This window comes from Cervus canadensis, chromosome X (genome assembly GCF_019320065.1).
Source record: "Cervus canadensis isolate Bull #8, Minnesota chromosome X, ASM1932006v1, whole genome shotgun sequence".
In the NCBI taxonomy this organism is placed as follows: Eukaryota; Metazoa; Chordata; class Mammalia; order Artiodactyla; family Cervidae; genus Cervus; species Cervus canadensis.
This window is the reverse complement of record NC_057419.1, coordinates 63,376,690-63,396,616: the sequence shown is the minus strand read 5'-3', so window position 1 is coordinate 63,396,616 and position 19,927 is coordinate 63,376,690. Positions and strand designations below refer to the sequence as shown.

Sequence of the window (19,927 nt, the reverse complement as noted above, 5' to 3'; positions counted from 1 at the left end):
CTGTGGTACAGAATTTTCTTTTATTAAACAAACTGAGGATGAGGTGGTCTCACAAGACTCCGGGAGGGTCTGTGCAACGGGCTGGGACAGAGTCTTTCTGACCGCCGAATTCCAGAGCATAGCTACAGCCTTTGCTGAGTTGTCAGTGCTGGACGCATTACATCATTGCCAGGAGATTTTCAACAGCCCTCCAATAAAACAGCTCCCACAAAAATGAGGATTTACTCAATGCTAATTTTTCAGGGAATCACTTGACTCAGAACTGGCAGAGTCAGCTCTGAGAGAGAGAACGGATCTTCCCTGAGCTGTGCTTCACCCAGAAGCAGCCGGCGAAAACTTTGAAACCCTGCCTCTCAGAGCGCGGCTTCCACAGCCTGTGTGAGACGCCGGGTCCCTCCAACCGGTAACTCCACAGAGTGCCCAGCACTCAGGCAGCGCTTTCCGTCTGAGCTGAGGACCCTGAAGCGACTTAGAGAAGCCGTCTGCACAGTGGAGAAGGAAGCCCCAGGTTCGGGGAAGTCCGCTTTCCCGTCTAGAGCCTGGAGAAGAAATGCAGGCTGCAGACAGCCCACTCGCTCTCAGGATTTACCCTCAGGAAGTCCTGCCAGTTCTCTGAGCGAGAGTGGGTGAGATCATCTGCAAGGTGCTCTCTGGAAACAGATCGGTTACGTGGAAGACACAGTCCTCTCCGTCAAGCCCCTGCCCCAGGACATGGGCGCAGCTCTCGGAGCTCTGCCGGCCGCTCCTGGAGAGAGCACGCCTGCAGGCCGAGGTGGGCACCGCGGGCTCCGCGGATCCAGCCACTCCCGGCTGCCCGTGGCGACGAGCCTGTGGGTCTCCATCCACCCAGAGCTGCGGCAGCCTCCGCGTGTTCGCCAGGAAGCTGTCAGCCTGCTTCTGCCTCAGAAAAGACCCCCAAAGCAACTGACTTTTATTCAAAGGCCACCAAACTGCAATGCTGATCTAACGCGAATGAGGGAGTGGAGCACTTTAGTTTGGAGGCGGGCTTTTAGGGAAGTCAGTCTTCCTCTAACCCGTGTTGCTGGTATGTGTGAGTGAGCTCTGTGAAGGTGGGCAGCGGGCACCAGGCAGTGGGAGGAAGGCCACAGGTTACATGTTAAGGAAACATTTGCTTTTGGAGCAACAGTTTTACAGGCTGTTAGAGGAAGCCTATCTGAGAACATTTGGTCATTTGCCTGCTGACCATTTGGTAATCTTGTGTCACTCTTTGAAGGGTTAGGTCAGGGACCTTAGTGCCCGCACCCCCGCCCCCGCCCCCACCAGACTGATTGTTCCCAGGAACTCAACATCATCAGGATGTGTCTAACCTCAGGGTCTTAGCTGAAATCACCAGATCTCAAGGTCTTCCTAAAGAGCTTGCCCTGCAGGCCTTCAAGTCAGGATACGCTGTGGTCCACACCCCTCGTGTGCCCCTCCACTCCTTTCATTGGCAGTGAGTCTCTGAAAGGTCTGTTTGCATTCAGGCTGCATCTCTCGTCAGCTTGCCATGTGGGTGAATGCCCTCCATATACACGTCTGTCACCATACTGGAACATGACTCCGTGACTCTGTTTAGGGAGACAGTCCCTGATGCTGGAAAGAATCCTGGAAGGCAGGCCCAGGCATGCTGCCTTAGTTCCTGAATGGATCATATGGTAGCAAGGGGGGATGTCTAGGGCAGTGACAAAGAGGAGGTCTGGGGGCTTAGGGAAGTGGCTGATAATCAGCTGGCACTCTAAAAGCTCAGTATAGTGATATAGTTTGCCCCTCTCTTGGTCCCTCAAAGTCCAAGATCCTCAAGGAAGAGCTTTGATGACAAGAAGTAGCTTAGTCCGGTCGTAGCCGTTTGGTCCATGTATAGAGCACAGCGTTGTCATTAGAATACACAGTTCTGGCCAAGCCACTTGGGCTGTGTCTCTGGTGCATTCCTTATTCTCTGAAAGCCCTGGCCCTCCAGTCATGAAATGGGATGGTGACACCTACTTCACAGGGTGTTGTGAAGATCAAAGGGATGGGAAAATGCTCAACCTAGTGACTTCTACATAGAAACCGTGTAATCGTCCCTAGAATACTGTTGCCGTGGACGTGACCTGGATTAGGTCTCAGCCAGTTCCCTGGGACATAGGAGAAAGCTGAGGTCCTGGGATGTTGTCACTTCCTTGTGATCACCCAGGAGTTTAATCACAAGCTCAGAAGAGGAACACAGGTTTCCTGGCTCCCAGTGCAATGCTTTTCATTCTACATTACACTGCCTCCTTTATCTTTTTACAAATGATATACCATAGCTTTGCCCCTGTGGTCTGTTAATGTGTTCATATTAGTAACATTTTGTTGTAGAACAGCAAACAGCAAAAAGTAAACATAAAATGAGATTTTACTCATAAAGGAGAAAAACCTATAGAGGAATGTTTAATGAAGGGCCTGGGCGTGTGTCGTGGGGGATTCACACATATAGGCCATGAACTCATTCTTTCCAGAATGATGAGTCAGTGTGATGCTTGCTGTCTATTGTCCTCACAAAGACTTCCTGGTTATTCTCTAAGCTGACTCTCTGGAAGCTCAGGTAGGGGCTGTCCTCTGACAGAACACAGATGGTCCTCCCCTAGGAACCGTTGCCTGGAAGTCTGCCGAGAATCTGCATTTCTGTCTCTCTGGCAACTTCACGATGATGTTTAGAAGCAGCAATGTGAAGTGAATAGCCACAGAGTGGAGAGTTCTCCCATCAAGTTACCATGACTCCTGACCGCTGGGGACAGCAAACTCGCTTTTAAGGAAAACTGCCAAAGGGTCACCCTGCTCCAGCTTTTCTTTAGTTACCCAACACCCGCACATGGGTTCGTGTGTGGAGACAGCAAAGGCAACAAGCCCCAGGCCCTGACTTTAGCCGCCTTCCCTTGCCCTGCCTCCTCCCCAACCTGCAGACCTGTAAGCAAGCAGCTCCGCTGAGGGAAGTTGAGATGTGGTTCCGTGGTTCACTGGGGGTGTGTGTGTGTGTGTGTGTGTGTGATTTTTCCAGAGACACACACTTTCCATAGCCACTAAGGCATCAGAATATGTTCTACCTTCCAAGATGCAGAAGCAGCAGTCACAATCTGTCAGAAAACAACTGTTTGCCAAGAACTCTCCCAGAAGCACTAACCTCAGTTTAATATGTTATTGATTTTCTAAACTGTTAACTATGGTTTATAATAGCATTATCCTACATGACACTACACAATACATCAATTATTACCTAGTTTATTAAAGCATTAATGTTGCCCTCAGCAGTTAGCTGAAAAACTGATAGTATGTGTAAGACTTAAAATAAGGGATTTCCAAATGAACATTCATTAAGTATTTTAATGAATACTTCAGTACTTTCCAGACTCTTTTTGTTCTTCTTTTATCTACCCCCTCCCCCACAAAAAAAAGAGCCTGTACTGTGCAAGTGTGAAGCACCAGTGGGTTTAGTGAGGTAATTCACAATTAGCCATTGGAAGATACTTACATAGTTAATTAAATATCACTACTGATTGAAAGGTGTGTGTGAGCACATGCGTGCAGGTGGGGAACTTAGGAATACAGTAAAGGGTTCTAAACTATTTAAAAGCGGTGGGTAAAAAAGAGACACAGATGTATAGAACAGACTTTTGGACTCTATGGGAGAAGGCGAGGGTGGGATGATCTGAGAGAATAGCATTGAAACATGTATATTATCAAGTGTGAAACAGATGGCCAGTCCAGGTTGGATGCATGAGACAAGTGCTCGGGGCTGGTGCACTGGGAAGACCCAGAGGGATGGGATGGGGAGGGAGGTGGGAGGGGGGTTCAGGATGGGGAACACATGTAAATCCATGGCTGATTCATGTCAATGCACATGTAAATCCATGGCTGATTCATGTCAATGTATGGCAAAAACCACTACAGTATTGTAAAGTAATTAGCCTCCAACTAATAAAAATAATTGGGGAAAAAAAAAAGAGGAGCCCAAAAGTTGGAGGAAAAAAAAAAAGTGGTGAGTATTATCCCATTGTTAATGCAAGGCAAGATTCTTGTCTTTTCTTTTACAGGTAGTGTATTAGTCTGCTAGGGCTGCTATGATAAAATATCACAGACTGGGTGGCTTAAACAACATAAGTTTATTTTCTCATAATTCTGGCAGATGACGGTCCAAGATCAAGGTGCCATCAGGGTTTGTTTCTGGTGAGGCCTATCTACCTGGCTTATAAATGGCTGCCTTCTCACTGTGTCTTCACACGGTTTTCCCCCTGGATGTGTGTACAGAGAGGGAGGGAATTCTGGTGTCCACTCCCCTTCTCATGAGGGTTCCATGCCTACTGGATTAGGACCCCATGCTCACGACCTCATTTATCCTTAGTTCTCTCCTTAAAGGCCCTGTCTCTACACATAGTCATATTGGGGATGGGGCTTCAACATACCAATTTGGTAGGGACACAGTTCAGTCCGTAGCAAGAAAGCAGCATGTCAAGTGGAACATCTTGGACGTTGGAATCCGTTTGACCTGGTTTGGAGTCCCATTGATTCCAGCTGTGTGGCTTTGGACAAATTACTTCATCTGTCTGTGCCTCAGTTTCCTCATCTGCCTACCTTTCAGGTTGCTAGCCTTCAATAGATATAAACTATAGTTATTTTGATTTCTTATTTCAGGCAATTGCTTGTTGAGGACTTTGCCTTACGCTTTGTATAACTTGTTTTAAAAAAACTTATAAGAGGATTCTTTTTCACTCTCTGAATGAGTTTTGTGGTGTTCTTACATGCAGGGGGTGTTTTGCTTCCTGTTTGGGTATAAGTTCTTTGAAGGCAGGGAACATTCCATCTTATATTTCTTGTTATCTGGCACCTCACATAGTGTATTTTACATAGCAGATACTCAAGATAGTCATGATATTTTCATTGGTTAGAAACCTATTGCACCTGCCTTCTTGATTTTGGGGCCACTGTTTTTTTTCTCTGTCCCTACCTCTCCTTTAACATGGCCCTGTTAATGAATTTTAGCACATTATATGAGATTGTTGAAGTCCTGAAATTAGTAACTAATTGTTGATGTTTATGCCTTATTTTCCACCTCATTCTAGAAAGTAACTGTCAGTATATGGTAAGTCCTGAAACAAAAGGATCCACTTGTGTGGATGTCGGTTATTGAACTAAAGTCAATCCATTTCTGACAAAGTTCCCCCCTAAAGAGCAGAGATAGACTATTAGCAATTAAGTTTAAGTTATTGTTTATGTTAGTTCCTACATGATAGTATTTTTTCCTGTTTTTATAAAGGGTCTGTGTAATATATTTCAAGCTCCTATTATTAATATTTATAAATTCTCTCTGACAATTATGATTTTCAGAACAGGAATATGTTGACTCACTGTGAATGATTAATAGTTTGAACAAATAGTCAACTATGTCTGTTTGGGCTAAAATGAAGTAGAAGACATTTTAGTTCAATGAGCTTATGGCCCAGTATGAGACATAATCTATGGTGATATAACAAATGAAAATATAATACTCTAATCAAGATTCAGATGAGAATGCTGTTTGAGCTCATCAAGATTATAAGTCACTGGAGAGAAAGATCAACTTATATTTCCTTATATCTTCACCATAACTGTTTTGGTGCCAGATAGAATTAATGTTCATAGACATTCCATGAATAACTAATTTCTTTTTTATTGACATATAGTTGATTTATAATCTTGTATTAGTTTAAGGTGTATGGCAGAGTGATTCAGTATTTGTGTAGATTATACTACATTAAAAGTTATTGCAAAATAATGGCTATAATTGCTTGTGCTGAACAATATATCCTTGCTTTTTATTTTATACATAGTATTTTGTTTCTCTTAATCCTCTACCCATATCATGCCCTTTCCTCCTTCCTTCTCCCCACTGGTAACCACTAATTTGTTTTCTGTATCTGTGAATCAGTTTCTCTTTTGCTATATATATTCCTTTGTTGTATTTTTTTTAGATTCCTCATGTAAGTGATATCATACATAATTTGTCTTTCTCTATTTCACTCAGCGCAATTCTCTAGACCCACCCTTGAGCTCACAAGTTTTTTGACCTACACTGGAAAGTTTTCTGACAGACCTTCAGTCTCTGTCATTTTTTCTTCACAATTCTAGATGATAAAGACTGTGAATATAATAAAACAAGAACATATAAATGACTTGCCTTGTGGCAGCCAAAATGGCTTCTTATGGGCGACTTGAGCAAAGGTTGGGGTGAGCCCTCACTTGGCTGAAGAAGACCGGAGGAGGCAGCGACCGCTGGGAGAAGAGTGTAAGGCTCAAGATGGAAAATCATGAACCAGATGGTCCTATCAAGGAGAACTTAATTGATATCATAGCCAGAAAAATTAACCAACTCCCAGAAGCAGAAAGGAATCTGCTTGAAAATGGATCAATATATTGGACTTAATGCTGCTCTCTGTGGCCTAATAGCAAACAGTCTTTTTCGGTGCATCTTACATGTGACACAGGCTCCTATAGCTGCTGGCTTACCAATGGCGGTTTTCCCATTTTTGACAGCAAACGTGTCTTACAAAGGTTTTGTAAGTTTACCTTTGAATACAGGTGATCTGCATTGTGAAACCTGTACCATTACACAAGGTGGATTGGTTGGTCTTGTTTTCGGTGGCCTGTATCTTGTTTTCTTGGCCATCCCTGTGAATGGTGGCCTAGCAGCTAGGTATAATTCAGCCCTGCTACCAGAGAAAGGAAACATCTTAATTTACTGGATTAGGACTTCTAAGCCTGTCTTTAGAAAGATGTTATTTCCCATTTTGTTCCAGACTGGGTTTGCTGCATACCTTGGGTCTAGACAATATAAACTACTTATAAAGGCTCTTCAGTTACCCAGAAGTTGAGTGATTGTTAAGCAAATCTGTACACAAAAACAAAACTAACCTACATCTAAGTATGAATAAACAGAGACGTGTACATAAAAAAAAGTGACTTGCCTTTTTAAAGCTAATATGTATTTAGGTATGTATTTCCATGCATGAGTCAACAAGATATACCTCCTTTATTAATAATGCAATAACAGTGATGTTTTTATGCATAATCAAATTAATAGTTTCATTGCATTACTCAGTTCTAATCCTCTCTCTAGCCTTCAGCTTAGTGTATCGTCTTAAAATCTGAGTGTAGACTGTTGCATTATGAAGTCCTAGGGTTCTGTCAGGAGCTGATACTGGGTTCTTTCACACCAGAACATGCCCCTCCAAGGGCTTTTTCTCTGGGTTTCCTCTTTCTTTGAATGATACTGCCAGTGTCCTGTCCCTGTCTCGCCTGCACAAGTCACCAGTATCATTCATCTTTTACGTCTGCCTTTTCTCTATCCTCATCCCTCAACTGCAAGCAATGATTAGGATATGAGACTTCTAGGAGTTCCAAGTCTGGCCCAATCATTCTTCGTTTCAGTTTCCATCGCTTTTAGTTCAAGTTATCATTATCTCTTGTTTCTCTGGAAGTGATTGTCCAGTCACCAGTTTCTCTTTGCTCCCGTTATTAGTGTGGATCTCTCTGCCACTCAGTGTCTATATAAATATGATCTTGATTCCGCCTCAGCAATGGGCTGCTGTTACCTCCATTCATACCCCACCAATCTATTGCTTCCATTATCCACGTACTGGCATGCCCTACTTCTCCCCATATCCATACATCTAAGGTTTTTTCCTTCTTTAATCCTATCAAAACCCTCTATTTCCACAAAGCATTTCTCTTTCCATTAAACCATAATACCTCAACTGTAACCTTTGGCTGACATTTATCACAGACTCCCTATTTCAGTGATTACTGGTATACTTAAAATTCTTTCAGGTTAGAAGCTGCAATTAATTTATATAGTATCTAATCTTAGGCTACATGTCTAAATTTCATCCTCACTGGCTTATACCTAAAGACTATGAAAAGAAGGAAAGTTTAAACCATACTAGGTTTATGGAAGAAATACAATAAATAAACCAATGTAACACAGTTTGGGAACATGAGAAATTTGGAACACAATCAGGCAAAATCATGTATTGGAGTATCAGACAAATTCATGCATTATTTCTTAAATAGAAAGATTCTTAAACTTTCCTTAAAAAATCACAATTATTAGAGAAACTCTTAAAGATAGATGATAGAAAGAAAAATGGAGATATATGTATTCATCAAACCATTTTATTGCCCCACACTCTTTGCATTTAAAATATTATTAACTGCTAATAGGGGAATTCAGCAGGGATGGCTTGAAACAATAGCTGCATTGTGAGTTGGACTACATAATCTTCACTTCAAATCCCAAATTAATTGAAATTATAAATATCAGCACCTAGAAATTACCTGGGAAAAAAATTTTGTCATCATGAAAGCATTATATTAAGAAAGTATGCTATTTTTGTTTCTGTTTATCAGGAATACTATCACATACCAATTATGAAAAATTTATAAATAATTGTCTGTAGCATATGTGATACCAAACAGAAGAACTGGAATTAATTGCTTTCTTTTTTAAAAGAATTTTATTTATTTATTTATTCATTTATTTGCTTGTACTGGTTCTTAGTTGCAGCATACAGGATCTTGTTCCCTCATCAGGGATTGAACCCATATGCCCTGTATTGGGAGCGCAAAGTCTTAGCCAGGGGGCCACCAGGGAGGTCCTCAATTACTCCCTTTAAGCAGCATTTTTAATGACTTACATTGCAAAGCCATGTAGATCATGCAGAATAATGAAGATTATGTATTTATGCCCATGTACTTTAAGAATAAAACAGTCATGATGGTTAGTAAAGGCTTAAATGTGGTTAGAATGTTTGTCTCCGGTTACACTGTCAGCCCATTCCTGGTGGATGTTAACATATTTATAGTGTTATTTCACAAAGTTTGTGTTCCAGGACGCTAGACTCACAAGATGCTCCAAGATTAAAAGAGTTCATGTGAATATAATTGAATTGTAATAGTGAAATAATTCAACTAAGTAATTGAATTAACAAATAAATTGGGGTGAAAGTTTACCGCTTCTTTAATTTAGAGAGCAATTCTAATAAGTGAAGAAGGAATGAAGGTAATAGAAAAATAATTTGGAGCAAACATCCCAGAAAAAACTGGTGCATAAAGAACTGTTGGTTGATGGTAAAACTAGTGGATGAAAGTATGGAAAGCAATGAGATATTTGCATCATCTCAAAAGCTGTGCCCATAGGTGAAAGTGAAAGTGAAGTTGCTCAGTCGTGTCTGACTCTTTGCAACCCCATGGACTGTAGCCTACTAGGTTCCTCCGTCCAAGGAATTTTCCAGACAAGAGTACTGGAATGGGCTGCCATTTCCTTCTCCAGGGGATCTTCCTGACCCAGGGATCAAACCCGGGTCTCCTGCATTGCAGCCAGACGCTTTACCATCTGAGCCACCAGGGAAGTCCCATAAGACATTTGTTAATTACAAAAGGAAAAGCATTAACTTTATGTTGATGAAATTCAGCAGAGACCACTGTCAACGAGGAAGAAAACTTTCCTCTACCCTTCTAGATTCTTCTGGCTTGTCTAAGAATTAAATTGACATGAGATAGATTAATAGAAGAAAATCTAATTTAATGTCACACATCCAGAAACCCAACTTACATGAATGGTTCTGAGTCAGAAAGGTGTAATGAGATATACATGCCATCCTGATTTAAGGAATGGGATTAAGGAATGGAATTTCAGAGAGGATGGGAAGGTAAGTCACAGCACAATAAGAAGGACATATTTTTAGTAATTAGATGTTTGTCCTGCCATAGAAATAGGCATAAAAAGTTATTTCCAGTATTATATGTTATTTCGGCACTGCCCTCAATTTAAATTATTTAAGGAAAAGGTAAAAATTTATCTTGGGCCCATAGCATCTAGATTGCCTGTGGCTCAAAATAATTTGCATGCCAAAGTGGCATATTTTCAGGAAGCCTATTCTGAACCCCTGCACCACACAAACAAGTGATCAAGTTTAACACCATCTCTAACAAGACACTTTAGCATCATCAATCCATGATATGATGTACTGAGAGCTAATTAAAGATGCATGAGCTCACTCTAATTGCGGGGAAACACAAAACATCCAAATTGGGGAGCATTCTACAAGATATCAGATGAGTACTGTTTAAAAGTGTGTGTATCATGAAGTACAAAGAACAACTGATTAGGGACTTTCCTGGTGGTCCAATGGTTAAGAATCTGCCTTGCGATGCAGGGGACGTGGGTTCAATCCCTGGTCAGAGAACTAAGATCCCACATCCCATGAAGCAGCTAAGCCCACGTGCTACAACTAGACAGTCTGTGTGCCACAACGAAAGATCCCGTTTGACGCAACAAAGGAGACCCTGCATGCTGCAACTAAGACCCCATACAGCCAAATAAATACATTAAAAAGAACAACTGAGGGACTGTCATAAAATAATAAGACATAACACCTGAACATAATGTGGGCACCTGTGTTGGCTAGGGGACTAAAAAAAAACTGGCATTAGTGCAAAGATTAGCAAAATTCCACTAAGATCTGCAGTTTAGTTAGTTGTATCATTGTTAATGTTCTGATTTTGATCATTTACGTCATAGTTATATAAGGTGTTTCCATTAGGACATGTTCAATGGAAGTTATACACAAACTATCTGTATTAATTTTTATAGCTTTTCTGTAAGTCTAAACTTTATTTAGAAATTATTTCAAAATTTAAAGAAATTAAAACCAAGAGCTAGTTTGAAGGGACTCCACATGGCCAAACTTGGGGCAATTCAGACCTCAAAAAAGTGTGATGACAGTAATGGATTTTAACACCTTGAATACAGAAATATCCAAAAATTATGTTTAACCATATGCAGCTACATGGAAAAGGGCTGATTATGTAATGATGAAGTGAAGGGGTGGGGGCAGAATTTTGCCACCGCCAAAATATACTAGAGAACAACCCCACGTGAGAAGCTAATGTGTTATACTCACAGAGCCTAAGCACACTTTTTACATTTGCTCATCCTGAAGTTTCACATTTTAGTGAATAGCTTTCGCTATTTAAACTTTACAAATTGGACTTTATATACTGCCTTCCTAAAAGGGAAATTCAACCTTGTTAAAATTCAACTTTCTTTTTCTTCTTTCTGTTATATGTGAAATCATGAACAAGTTAGCTTTCTTGCTCCTGGGATTGTCTGTCTATCACTTTCTTCAAAAATAAAAATGGTCATTTATTTCAACATCGTATATTAGTCAAAAGATATTTATGTGAGACTACAAAGAATTATCTAGTAGATGATGGTTTGATATAAGTGAAATTTTCTGTTTTATTAAGTATCCTTGACATACACTATGTAAGTTTCAGGTGTACAAGATACTGATTTGGTGTTTTTCAGTTTAGTTAAATCACACAGTCGTGTCCGACTCTTTCCGACCCCATGGACTGCAGCACTCCAGGCCTCCCTGTCCATCACCAACTCGCAGAGTTTACTCAGACTCATGTCCATCGCATCGGTGATGCCATGCAACCATCTCATCCTCTGTCATCCCCTTCTCTTCCCGCCTTCAATCTTTCCCAGCATCAGGGTCTTTTCCAATGAGTCAGTTCTTCGCATCAGGTGGCCGAAGTATCCCATTGCATGTGTGATACATTTATGTCACATTTGTTAAACCTTTTCACCTGTTCAGTGTACATTTGAGTTGTTTCCACCTTTTAGCTCTTGAGAATCTTGCTGCTTTGAACAGTGGTATAGAAATATCTGATAAAATTCTTGATTTTACCTGTTTTGGGTATATAGCTAGAGTGTAATCGTTCCATCATGTGATAATTCCATTTTTAATATTTTGAAGATTTATGATTGATACATTGCCGCAGCAACTACATCATTTTTTCTTTCACACCAGCAATGTACAATGATCCTATTTCTCCATATCCTCACCTACACTTATCATTTTAATTTTTGACCACACCCCAAGGCATATGGGATCTTAGTTCCTGGGCTAGGGATCAAACCCCAAACCCCTGCATTGGAAGGCTGAGTCTTAACCACTGGACCACTGAGGAAGTCCCTATTTTGTTTCTGTATCCTAACCATCCTAATGGATGAGGTGTGGTACCTGGTAGTTTCATCTATATCTGTTATGATTAGTGATGTTGAGCATTTTTTTTAATGTTCTTATGGGCCGTTTGTGTTTCTTTGGTGAAATGACTATTCAGGTTCTTTTCCCATTTTTAACTTGGGTATATTTGTTGTTGTTGAGTTTAGGTGTTCTGTATATGTTCTCGATATTAGTAGCTTATTAGATACATGATTTGGAAATATTTATCACATTCAGTAGTTTGCCTTTTCACTCTTTGGATACTGTCTTTTGATGTGCAAAGGCTTTTAATTTTGATGAACTACAATTTATCGACTTTTCCATTTGTTCCTAGAGCTTTTGGTATTGTATTCAAGAAATTATTGCCATGTTTGTCATGAAACTTCCCCCTATGTTTTCTTCTGATTCTTACAGATTTGGCTTTTGCATTTAGGTCTTAGAATCATTTTCAGTTAATTTTTTATGTGATGTAGGTTATTGGTCCATCTCCATTGTTTTGCATGTGAATATTCAGTTTTCCCTGCATCATTTGTTGAAAAGATTATTGTTTCCTAGAACTATATAATTTTGAATTATATAGTTCATTACTAATCTTAATGACTTTTGTGAAGTTATGAGGAAGGGGTTATACATAATAAAGAGAAAAGTCTATATCTGGCTTGTCTCATCAGAATCCATGTTTATCCTCTCTTCACTCTTGGTCAGTCCCATCCTTTCCTCCTCTCTCCATCTGTTCATTCAGTGGATTCCATCCATAGGGCTCTAAATCTTTGCTACTGAAAGTAAGGTCCCCAGACACCAAAAATATTGTTATCATTTGGTAGTTTGTTAGAAATGCGGGTTCCGAGCCAGACCTCAGTCCAACTGTATCAGCAGCTATACTTTAATTGGATCCCTAGTGATTCATGTACAAGTTAAGTTTGAGAAGCACTGATCTGCAAAATCTTCTCAGGTCTCTCCAGGCTCAACTTCTACTAAAAGTAACCATACTACAGCAGCTGGTAAGAGAATAAAAATTCACCATTTTGTACCCTATTTTTCAGCACATTAGCTGGTGAACAGTGTGCATGTGGTCCTGATCCAGGAATTGAACCCGCACCTCTTGTGTCTCCTGCATTGGCATACAGGTTCTTTACCACTACCACCACCTGGAGTGACCAGTACAAAGGTGTTTATTTCATGTCAACTTATCAGCAAGTTCTATTTGACACAGATCTAGGTCCATATTACTATGGCGAGAGAGCTTAGTTGTTTTAGCTGGCATCAGTGTATTCTAGACTCAGTTGTTCTCAAGCACCTTATTTTTTTATGCTTGTACTTCCAAGATCTTTGATTTTCCCAGCATCTCATGCTTCTTATGATGTGCTAAGAGGTGGATGAAGATAAAAAATAATGTCTTTCCAAGAACAACTGAAACACCCACCTACCTTTAAGATTCTAAGGGAGGCTGCACTTCCAGAATGGTGGTGTGAGGAGTTTGGGGAAATCTTATCTCTGGAGATGCATCTCTTGAACTGGTGAAATTGTCATTCAAAGTCTTTGATGGATAAAGATCCGTTGGTGGGCATCCAACAAAGTGAAAAGCATTTATTTAAGAAAATCTATGAAAACTAGACAAGACTGATGGAAACCCATGGCGTTCTTTTTTTTTTTTTTAATTGGAGGCTCATTACTTTACAATATTGTAGTGGTTTTTGCCATACATTGACATGAAACAGCCACGGGTGTACATGTGTTCCCCATCCTGAACCCCCCTCCCAACTCTCTCCCCATCCCATCCCTCTGGGTCATCCCAGTGCACCAGCCCTGAGCACCCTGTCTCATGCATGGAACCTGGACTGGCGATCTGTTTCACATATGATAATATACATGTTTAAATGGTGTTCTCTAAGATCATCCCACTCTCACCTTCTCCCAGAGTCCAAAAGACTGTACTATACATCTGTGTCTCTTTTGCTGTCTCGCATATAGGGTTATCATTACCATCTTTCTAAATTCCATATATATGCGTTAGTAGCTGTATTGGTGTTTTTCTTTCTGGCTTACTTCACTCTGTATAATAGACTCCAATTTTATCCACCTCATTAGAACTGATTTAAATGTGTTCTTTTTAATGGCTGAGTACACAATGAAATATTACTCAGCCATTGCATTCTAACTAGAGATAGTCCTTAGGCGTTAGCAGTTCTGTCTTGCAAAAGAACTGTTCCAGTGGACTCAGTGGCTGATGGCAACTCCTGTCTTTCATATTAAGATGAAAAGCAAAGTTTATTATAGATTAAATTTATAAAGACTTGATTTATATGACAACTTGGTACTTCATGTGAAAAATAAAAGAGGAATAAACTTTATTGATTGTTAGATTTGACAGTTAAAGACAAGGCAATAGCCTTTTTTCATGGCTGGCACAGAAGCAGAGTGTTGAAGAGCAGAGTCCTTTTTTTTAAGCTATTACTTCGAGTTTAACAAAAAAAGGCTAGAATTTCTTATAACTCAGTATCTTTTTTTGACATGATGTCACAAATTTTAGAAAAGAAACGAAAATGAAGTAAATCATGAACACATTCAGATATGTATATTTCCCTCAATATAATCTTCTCCTCAGTACCTACTGAAATAAATTTTTTATTGGTTTGAACGTTTTTATCAATTCACTGTAACTTTTGTTTCAGTCTTGGAACACTGATTTGGCCATATGTTTTAAGATTTTGAATGTGGCCCCTAGGGGTCCACATTGTCTTCCGTAAACTGAATTGATTAATTAATACTAGTGAGTGTCCTGGAATTATTATTATTATTTTTTAATGCCACAGACAGGCTTCATTTTAAGAGAAATAAGCAAAATGCACATACAGAAAAACCAAGTTTGGTTTTCATTTACTGTTCAAGTTTCTGAGTTCAATTTGAAATATTGCAATAGCAAATAAATAGGTAAAACATTTCCTTTAAAATACTTTATAAAATATTTTGTTATTCCATGTTTCCTAATCCCATATTCATTTATGATATATTTTAAGTTTGTTACTTTTCCTAATCTCATTTATTCAATATTTACTCCTAAGCCCCTCTGTGAAATAGAGAAGGAGGGAGGAAAGGAGAAGGGAAGGACAAGAGAGAGGGAAAGGAAAAGAACAGAAAAAAAGGCATTTAAAAATAAAGTAGACAAAATTACTCTTTCTTATTTTAAAAATTCTTTTTCTCTTGCTGTCTGTTTGTTTCTCTCCTATATAGTCTCCTAAATGGCAAACCACTCCAGTATTCTTGCCTGGGAAATCCCATGGAGAGAGGAGCCTGCCAGGCTACTGTCCATGAGGTGCAAACAGTCGGACATGACTGAAAGAACTGAATATGCATATATACATCAATGCAGCTGCTGTACTTTCATTCTTCTGTTGTATAATATCCCTGTGCATCTTCCTCCAGTGAGTAAATTAGGCATTTCTCCAATGGAAGGTCATTTGGGCTGATTCCAGTTTATGCCATTAGGAGGGTTGCTGCTCAGGAAATTGTGTAAGCGTTGCTTAATGCTTATGGATGAGTGTTATGTGCTCAACGCTGGAACTGTGGGTCATCGACTAGGCTCTTCTTCATTTTTTTTTTTTTTAATTAGTTGGAGGCTAATTACTTCACAACATTTCAGTGGGTTTTGTCATACATTGATATGAATCAGCCATAGATTTACACGTATTCCCCATCCCGATCCCCCCTCCCATCTCCCTCTCCACCCGATTCCTCTGGGTCTTCCCAGTGCACCAGGCCCGAGCACTTGTCTCATGCATCCCACCTGGGCTGGTGATCTGTTTCACCATAGATAGTATACATGCTGTTCTTTTGAAATATCCCACCCTCACATTCTCCCACAGAGTTCAGAAGTCTGTTCTGTATTTCTGTGTCTCTTTTTCTGTTCTGCATATAGGGTTATCGTTACCATCTTTCTAAATTCCATATATATGTGTTAGTATGCTGTAATGTTCTTTATCTTTCATTTTATAGGACATAACAAAGTGTTCTCCAATGTCTAATTCTGCGGTGCTGTGTGAAATAGAATTTGTGCTGTTCCATCCCTTCCTTAACACTTGTTATGTTGCAGAATGTTTACAGGTTTGTTGCCTTTTTTTTTCTTTTTAAATGTTGAGCATCTATCCTGGCATATTGGGACTGGAAGACTGTCAGAATAGTGATGTTATAACATCATCCTATTTCTGGTTACTAAGCAAAGCCATTATTTTGGCCTCATTCCACACTTGCTGCACTGCTTTCAACCTGGAAAGTGACAATGAGTGAGTTTGTTTGGAAATACCAAATTATCCGATGCTAGTATGGCCTGTTTAATTGAATATTCCCCCACTGAATGGACCATTGCCAGATGATAGCATAAATATTCTCCACAGGAGCGAGAATAAATGTTTAGTCACTGTCCTAATTAAAGATTGTAGTGAGTTCTTTGAAATTACCCTGCAAAATCCATTTTAATGTTTCTCTACCTGACTTATATTCTCACAGAGCTCTATTGTATTCTAACAGCTGGATGTCTTAGAAAATTGAAATATGTTCTTCCCATCTGTATTAATACTTGTAAGTAGAATTTTTAAGAGATGAAAATTTACTGTTTCAGTCTGGCATGAAAAAAATAAAATTCTTATTTTGGTTGATCTTTTTCAATATTAAATAGCCATTTTATTGCCACTTTAAGGTAAAGAAACTGTGATAAATATGCTGCTGACATTTAAGGACTTTTCTATAATAAGTTATTACAAAAAGTGTTTTGATTGTTTTCAAGAGACAGGTGATTGATCTCTGCAGTGTCTTTTTATTAATGCCTTATAACAGGTCCACAGCACATTATTAGAACCTGTTTCAAGCATAGAGAAGGTAAACAAAATTAAGTCTTCTATGACTGACTTAGAGTCTGTGTTCTCCTTATTCAGGTTTCTTTCATCATTCATACATGTTACCTCAATTAAAAACCCAATATCCGTTTCTCAGTGAGATTTGCCCTCCAGTAGGACTAGAACGAATGTGCAACACTTAACCCGGAGTGAGCAGCAGGCATAGAACTGTTAGGTGCAGTGGTAACAATAAGTTCTAGAGCATTACGTGTCACTGAAGCCTAGAATGGTCTGGTGTTAATATCAGACAGATTTTAAGTATGAGATGTAGCATGACCAAGTTTCTGACAGATATTTTTCTGGTCCACCTTTCACATTAATTTGCTGATACTAAAACTTGCTTGGAAATGAATGTCACTTGTCATCAGAGACATAGAAAATTCCAACCACATGTGGCACTATTCTCCTCTCTAGATGGAAATTTCATCTAAATTCTGCCATTTCAGATCCTTAAACCATAACGACCACAGAAACTGTGATGAGGAGAGATGTGATCCCTGATCACTCCTAGGGGTAAGGAGTCATGCAGTCCTGGCACACGTGGGTTGATGGGCATGGTGTATTGGAGGGGGATGCCTTAGAGGTTGGTTCCTTCTTAGTCACCAGTCACAAATTAGATTTAAGGATTTTGAAGAATGTATTTTTAGTGTAGATCCACTTCTCCCTCCTGCCTTTCATTTGAATTTTTTTAGGGTCAGATGCTAAATTCATAAACATGCACCGTATTCAGATAAACTAGGAAACACATTTATACAGAGATCTTCCTCGATTTATCATGGGATTCCATCCCAATAAACCCTTCATGAGTTGAAAATATGCTAAGCAAAAAAATGTATATAATACACCTGACTATCAAAATGAGCATCTAGCTTAGTGTATGTTTCCTTAAATACACACAGAACACCCACATTAGCCTTTGTCAGGATTAGAGATATTGTATATAGAATGCCCAACTCATAGTAAGTTCTCAGTAAGTGAAAGCTGTTTTATTAATTACATCTATATGTACATATCTGCCTTCCTATCTATTTATTCCTTTATCTGAATACATACATAGATACATAAGTAGGTGCTTAGATATAGTAACGTAGAAACTTACATTGGAACCTGTACTTTCCTGCCTTTACCCAGAGATGAAGAAAGTCAGGAATGCTCATTTAAATATTTGGCTCCAACATGATTAGCCTATGGAAAACTGAAACACTAAGTGGCCCAGTCTTAGAGCAGTATTAGATTAAAAAAAAAAAAGTAATCTCTGAAAACCAATTGCAGAGCAATTTAATTTTCTGAAGTTGAGTCTCTAAAGAAATAGCTGTGGCTGTTTATACTTTTTAACAGTCAGCACAACTGAAAACCCTCTTTGTCCTTTTCTCTCAGTCACAGTATCACGTGCTTGGTGGCAGAATTAAATTCTTTCCCCTCCCTCTACCCAAATGCTCTAAGACTCCCTAACCTTGTCTCCTCCTGCCCATATATTTTCTTTCCTGAGATACAGTCTAATCTATTCTCTGTCTTTACCACTTACTATTTCCAATACAGAGTGTTGACTGGAAAAATGCACAACATACACATTGTGAGTTGAGTTTTATTTGGGACAAAATAAGGACTATAGCCCAGAAGACAGCCTCTCACAGAGATCTGAGGAACTGCTCTGAAGAGATTGGCGAGAGTGTGGGGTGGTGGGTGCATATCACTGTTATTTTGGTGAAGAGAAATATTAAGACATGCAGTCAGGCACATATTTTGGCAGAAGATTGCTGTTCATCATAGGGGCATATGTCTTCATGAAAGATTTTAGTGCTTTTCTAGGTGTGAGACACTGTGGGAATGGCACACACAGGTTTGAGAAGATGCCAAATATTAGGCTTATAAAATTTTCTCCTGAAAATATCTTAACTTTCTGGAGGCCTGTTCTGCCAGTTCTTCCCAGAGCACAGAATGCCTCATTCCTGATCTCTGCCCTGAACTCCTTTCAGGGCGTGTTGAAGGTCCTCAAGTACAGTAGTGAATGACCTAATCCTTACAGAACCACATGGCAAGTGACGATTTTTGGTTGGAAGGTCACTCTCATGATCATAAATTTGACCATGGTTTGGCAGGCATTTCATGACCATTTTGTCCCATGATTCTAGGAATGCTTATTCCCAGGTGAAGTGATGATTTTGTTGATAGACCATTCAATGGGCTATTCCTGTACTGGGGAAAAAAGTGAAAGTGTTAGTCACTCAGTGGTGTCTGACTCTTTGTGACCCACCAGGCTCCTCTGTCCATGGAATTCTCCATGCAAGAAGACTGGAGTGGGTAGCCATTCCCTTCTTCAGGGGATCATCCCAACCCAGGGATCAATGCAGGTCTTCTGCATTGCAAGCAGATTCTTTATAGTCTGAGTCACCTTAACAGTAACGAAAAGTCTCTGGGCTTGTCTCTCATGGTCTAGAAAATTATTTCTTCTTCCCATATCCAGAGTTAAACTATTACAATCATTGATCTCAAATAGGACTATATACCTGATCAACCTCTTCAAGTCACCTAGTTATAATTTTTATCACTGGTTTGGTCACCGATTTGGTAAGACAAGAAACAACGATCTTGAAAAACAGAATACAAGTAATATAGTGAGTTGTAAGATCATACATAACAATTTAAGTCAAGAATTTCCATTAGCTTTGGCCCACTGTATGCTAAGGTCATCTGATTTAGTCTCTTCTGTACCAACTCTTACCTTTAAAGGAAATTTTACATTGGCCTTATTCATAAAGCACCCATCCCACTTTCCTAGTGTAATTAGGCTGATTATTCTTAGTATGGTTTAATTGTCCCCAACATAAAGAGGCCTTAAATTATCATAGTCTGCTGTTAGCCATATTAATCCATCCCACAACTCAGGGAGACTGTAATCTTCAGCTAAAATTTCGCTTGTTCCTTTGGTTAAGCTTGAGTAACTTTAGAAGAAAATTCATATATATGTTTGTGATC

The 19,927-nt window shown here is 39.6% G+C and overlaps 1 pseudogene; it reads left to right on the top strand.

The window, feature by feature from the left end:
* Window positions 1–6,289: 6,289 nt before the first annotated feature.
* LOC122435586 lies at window positions 6,290–6,863 on the top strand (annotated as a pseudogene).
* The last annotated feature ends 13,064 nt before the right edge of the window (window positions 6,864–19,927 follow it).